Consider the following 6,478-nt stretch of genomic DNA (forward strand, 5'->3'; position numbering starts at 1 on the left):
TATGAGGTAGACATCCCTTTTCTCACGTTGCAGGTAAAGAAACAGATTCTAAATGTTAAAACAATCACTCAAGGATTCACAGCTGATGAAAGGTTGAACAGGGTTTCTGAGAGGTTTCTCTGCTCTTAGATACCTTCTCTACCTCTCCCTGACCTGCTCACCATTGTAGAAACTGTAATCCCCAGGCTCCTTTGTGGGTTCCAAGGGGTAGGAGGGCTGAGACCTAGAGGAGCCTGGTAGGCAAGAAGAGACAAGACAGGTCATTCCTCCCACTTTTTGCTTGGCCTGGGCTACCCTTTCCAGAAGCAGCTCCAGCTCCTTCCTCGCTCCAGGTCTGACTGGTCTAGCTATAGTTCTAGGTCCCACGAGATGGTCTCAGCTTCATAATCCACCTCCTTCTTGCCACATATACCTAGAAGTTGTCATAGCTTCTTGTTGTTGCTAATTTGTGAATTGCCCATACCTGCCTTCTTTTCCGTCAGCTCCTCAGCCCTTCATCAATGGTGTAAACACTTTTCTGCATTACAATTATTTAGAATTAAAAATAGGTAAGAAAAAAAAAAAAACACCTTGATTAGTTTCTCTGTTCTGACTGATCCTGACTGATCAAGATTCAAATACAAGTCTGATTGTTGTGCCTAGCTTTTTCTATTGGTCCATGATAGCACATTGCCAAAAAAAGGTGATCAGTTTTTTAAAGCATGAATGTGTGCTCTCGCATAACATACGACAAGAATTTCTGTCTCTGACTCCATTTCATGTTTCCTATAACTACACGGTGTCTTGTCACTTGATGCATTTCTTTTCTTTTTCTTTTTTTTTTTAAACTGGAAACTATTATTGATATAGCTATGCTCAAAATATGTTTGTGTATATAAGTTAGTTCCTGTGGCGTGGGCTAGATTTTGGCAGAGAACATAGCAGTCCAAAAAATATGCCACAAAATCATGGATTTTAATGTTCTAAGATTCATTTCCCTTTGGCCACCAGTCCTACAATTTGTCATACTGTCAGCTGCTGAACCTGAAGCTTTTGCTATATATTGTGCAAACGAAGAAGACTCAACATTCCTAATTGACCCAAACACAGTCTAAAACTATCTTCTCCAAGCTACAGAAAACTTGCAGGTATATGAAGCTGCTCCAGTTCCCTGAAACAGACGCAAGATTATAGCCAACCTGTTAAATAAGCTGGACTCATGGGAGTGCCCGTAGAAACCAAACTTATTTTTCCCCCCTTTCCTTCAAAATCACTCACTCGTCTGATTGTTCCCCACTGTTAGGACAACATGTCCTGCAAGTCCCATAGCTTCTTTAGTCACTCTTTTATGATAGAAAGATGCTTCTTTTACTTTTGTTCTAAAAAGCCTAATCCGCTCCATTCTAACCATCACAAAACGCTTCCATTAATTAACTTGACCAGTATTGACCGAACACAATTTACCTGTCGGTATTCTAGGTTCTGGTGTTGCAGTAGTAAATAAATCAGACATAAAATCTTACTTTCATGGAGTTCAAATTCTGGTGGGGAAATTGCAAATCTGACAAGTAAGCAAAATAGATGGAATGTTGGTGATAAGTGCTTAGGGGACTGAATTTTAGATAGGTGGAGGAGGAAAGACTTCATTGAGAAGGGGACCTTTCGAAGTTTCCAATACTTCACTTTCAGTGGATGACCTTGCTGTCTATTTTCCTGAGAAAACTGAAGCAGTCAGAAGAGAACTTCCACACGCTTCTGCCACTATGTCTAGCTACCCACATCTGTGCCACGTACTCTGCCTTCTCTCCTGTGAATTTTGAAGAACTCTCCTGCTCTTAGATAAATCCAGCCCCTCCACTTGTGTGCCAGATCCAGTCGCCTCTTGCTTACTCAAAAACATTACTTCAGTCCCCATCTGCTTTCTTTCCCGTGTCACCAATTTTCTCTTGCTCAATGGCATGTAAACATCTCTTATCTTAAAAATCCTTCTAGAGTTCACTTCTACCTCCAGCATCTACCCTATTTCTCTCTCTCTTTTTTTTTTTAGAGCAAAATTCCTTGCCTACATTCTCTTCCCTCAACTACTCTCCTCTGCTTCTCTTTACAGCCTGATCAAACCTGGTTTTTGTGCCCATCACTTTAGAGAAATGGAAAGGTCACCAACAGCCTTCATGTTGTTAAGTACAGTGGCTGGTTTTCCATCCTCATCTCACTTCCCCTTCACCGCTATGTCATCGAGGCCGTCAGGCGGCTTCCTTGGTACACTGCTCACTCGGCTTCTAGGACACTATTCTAGCTGGATTTTTCTCCATTTCTCTGCAAGCTCCTTCTCAGTCTCCTCTGTTGTTTTTGCCTCATCTTCCTGTGCTCTAAACATTGGAAGGCCCCTGGTCTCAGACTTTGAACCTTTCCTTTGATTCTATTTTTTCCTTGTGATCTCATCCAACCTCATGGGTTCTGATACCACTAATATCCTAAAGACTTCCAAATGTATACTGCCTGCCTTAAATTACTTTCATGAATCACCACCTATTCAATATCTCCACCCAGACATCTCTAACACAACAGGTCAATACTCTCCCAAAATGTTCCTGGCAAAGTTTTCTTCCCTCAACTACCGCCTGTTCCAAGATTGGGCAGGACAAGGAGTGGGAAGATGGCAGAAAAAATCTTCGTTGACCATCATGTTCAACATTTGGTACAACATTTTATGATGTGTTCTCAAAAAGAAAATAGAGTAGAAGATGAGAAACAGAGGAACCAGTCAAGAAGTTATTTCAATAACTTATGTGAGGAGCTAAGGAATCTCAGTGGGACAGAAAAAAAGTGAACAGGATGGTGAAGTTTTCAGGCAGTAAATTAGCTGGGACTTGGTGATTAATTGGATATAAAGAATGAAGGCGTGGGAAAAGTCAGGATGATCTCATGTCTAACTTAGAAGTCTGGGTGGATATTGGTGACACTGAGGTAAGAAATATATGGAAAGTATATAATTTTGGAGAAAGGGGAATAAGAGGTTCAATTTCAGTCATCCTAAAAGCTCATGCCTACCAGATACTACACAGAAACTGGAAAAAGTGTGAAAGAGTATGAGTACTGTCACATACACATAGAGTATGTGAGAAAATTAGTGTGTGCACTAATATGGCCAAAAGGCCTGAATTTTGCATTGAACCAAACTAAAGGACCAAAAAATATAGAGTGCTTTTGTGCTCTGCTCCTGATGGAAGAAACACCCTTGAAACAGAAACAACACATGCCATTGTTAAAACATTGTCTTTATATGGCTGGGGGAAAAGGAAGTGGGCTGGTCGGTATAATATTCTGTTGTGAAAATGATGTATGGTGGTCTACCTACAGCTGTAACTTTTGAACACCATACGAAGTTTCATGCCCTTCTATAATTTAAACCTTGGCATAAACCTGACACCTACTCTTTATAAATTCCATCCACTCCAACCTCATCCCCCAACTGACTCCTAAAGATAACAGTATGTATTTAGGGCAACATGTCTTCAAGACAACAGCAGTTTCGGGGGTTTTAGGTACAGTGAAACCACAGGGAGGCTGAGCTGGAGACAGTTTTGAATCATGAATCATTACCAAAATTGTGAGCTAAGTTCTGATTGTGAAACCTTTATTACTGTGATGTTACAGTAGTCCAAAAAGAAGACAGCTGAATCTTCAGGTGACAGGTGGAGCATATAGTTTCTGGCTGAAGACAACTCAATTTTGCAGTTATAAATTGTGTAAATTTGATGTGGACATCACTGAAAGGGGTTATGTGTGGAACCCCACAAGGTTGTCGTTAAGTGACTTTTTCTGCAGTCGACTCTCTTTTTGATTAGAATTTAGGAGCATATGGAAACTGTTATGGGGGTCCTCCCCAAACAGAAACTGTCTGAAATTTAGTCAGCTTAAGTTTGTTGAAAGCTTGGCTTTTAATTCTACGGTAAACAACAACAGCATCGAAACCCACTAGACTCTGGCTGCAGCCTCCATTTCCAATCTTAACTTTGTACTTTTCTTCCTCAAATTCACATTCCAACCGAGGTGTTCTACGTACTGCCCTGTGACCCTGGAGGGCATTTTTCTCACCCTGCTCTGTCTTTTCTCCTCTCCTGTGCCTTTTGAAATCCTGTTTAATGTCCAGACTCTTACACAAAACTCTTCTTGACTCCTACAACTTAAAGGGATTCTTACCTCTTCTGAATTCCTAAAGCAAACAGCGTAAATATGGGAAAGTTTTTTAAACTTGAAGTTTTTTCAACATTAAGCATATGTTTAAAATATTATAACAGTATCTCATGATTGCATTGGAAATTCTTTTCTATTGATGAACTTTTATTCACCTTACATTTAGACTACCCTCAGCTTTCACGATTTGCTGGAAGAACTCACAGAACCCAGAAAAGCTATTTATAGTCATGGCTGTTGCTTACTGAAGCAAAAAGATACAGATAAAAATCAGCAAAAGCAAAAGACGCATAGGGCAGAGTCCAGAAAACACCAGGTGTGAGAGTCTATCCCACCAGCGGAGTAGTAGAGACAGCACTTAATGCTCCAGCAACAACATGTGACAACTTGTGCAACGTACTGCCAGACAGAGGAGTGCACGAGAGCCTTAGTGTCTGTATTAGTTGGGGTTCTCTAGAGGAACAGAACTAATGGAATGTGTGTGTGTGTGTGTTAAAAAGACGAGTTTATTAAGTATTAACTCACACAATCACGAGGTCCCACAAGAGGCTGTCTGCAGGCTGAGGAGCAAGAAGAGCCAGTCTGAGTTCTAAAACTGAAGAACTTGGAGTCTGATGTTCGAGGGCAGGAAGCATCCAGCAGAGGAGAAAGATGTAGGCTGGGAGGCTAGGTTGGTCCCTTTTCACATTTTTCTGCCTGCTCACATTCTTTTTATTTTTCTTGAGACAGAGTCTCTCTCTGTCGCCCAGGCTGGAGTGCAGTGGTGAGATCTCGGCTCATTGCAACCTCCGCCTCCTAGGTTCAAGCAGTTTTCCTGCCTCAGCCTCACGAGTAACTGGGATTACAGGGACACGCTGCCACACCCAGCTAACTATTTTTAGTAGAGACAGGGTTTCATCATGTTAGCCAGGCTGGTCTTCATCTCCTGACCTTGTAATCCACCCACCTCTGCTTCCCAAAGTGCTGGGATTACAGGCGTCAGCCACCGCACCCGGCCTCTTCCTGCTTATATTCCAGCAGTGCTGGCAGCTGATAGATAGGGTCCATCCACATTAAAGATGAGTCTGCCTTCCTCAGCTCACTGACTCAAATGTTAAGCTCCTGTGGCAACACCCTCACAGCACACCCAGGATCAATGCTTTGTATTCTTCAATCCAGTCAAGTTGACACTCAGTATTCACCATCACAGTATCAAAGGGATGTTTTGGTGTGGTTAGTCATGGAGGTAGGAGTCCCTGCATGCACCTACATGACTGAAGAGCTAGGATCACTCATGTGGGTGTTCCCCTCCATACCTACACGACTCACCCTAGGGATTCAGTCTCCAGCGTCTTCCCCACTCCGAGCATCCTGGGGCACAGCGCAGGAGGCAGCTCCGGTGGCTGCAGTGGTGACAGCGTGAGCACCAGGAGGTGGCAGCTGTGGCGGGTGGGCGGTCCCAGGTGTAATGGATAAGAAACAAGACTTCGCCCCTTCCTAGTCAGGGATCAGCATGAGCAAGTGCTTCCTGCCCCCACCAGCAGCCTCAGTGACCACCGCAGGGTGGAGCACGGCAGTGGGCTTACCTAGACCCCCGCTCTACTAAGTTTCCCGGATTGTACTGCACTGGCGAGCCCTCCCCTGCCCATGGCACCCACAAGCCTCCCGATACAGTGTCTGATGATGAGAAAGACCACGGGAAGAAAAAAGGAAAATGTAAGAAACAGGAAAAGAGGACTGAAGGTGATGCAGGCTTTCAGGAATGTCGCTCTGGAGATGAGGCAGAAAGTCCTTCCAAAATGAAGAGGTCCCAGGGAACCCATGTTTGCAACAAGCCTAGCTTTTCTAAAAAGAAGAAGAATTTTAAGAAGAAAAGCACAAAGAAGAAAAGCATAAAGAGAAGAAGTTGAAAGACTTGACAGCAGCTGATGTTGTTAAACGGTGGAAGGAAAAGAAGAAAAAGAAAAAGCCCGTTCAGGAGCCAGAGATGCCTCAGATTTTGGGATTCCTCTGGCTGCTGCAGTAGAGAGGACCACGGTGTGTGATGCATTCGGCTGCTGCCATTTTCTGTGAGTGTATAGATTCCGCAGAGAAGTATGGCAGGAAGTGCAAAGGCATCTACAGAGTATCAGGAGTTAAACAAAAGTGGGCAAGCTAAAAGCAGCCTAGACCAGCAACTGAGTCCTACAGCGCTCACCCCAGCTGTGCAGACCAGCAACTGAGTCCTACAGCCCTCAGCCCAGCTGTGCAGACCAGCAACTGAGTCCTACAGCGCTCAGCCCCGCTGTGCAGACCAGCAACTGAGTCCTACAGCGCTCAGCCC

General features: G+C 43.7%; 1 pseudogene; it reads left to right on the forward strand.

Moving 5' to 3' along the window:
- The window catches only part of LOC108287718, a 31,975-nt pseudogene that overhangs the window by 22,609 nt on the left and 2,888 nt on the right, over positions 1–6,478 (forward strand).

The sequence above is a fragment of the Cebus imitator genome, unplaced genomic scaffold (genome assembly GCF_001604975.1).
Source record: "Cebus imitator isolate Cc_AM_T3 unplaced genomic scaffold, Cebus_imitator-1.0 Scaffold353, whole genome shotgun sequence".
Classification (NCBI taxonomy): Eukaryota; Metazoa; Chordata; class Mammalia; order Primates; family Cebidae; genus Cebus; species Cebus imitator.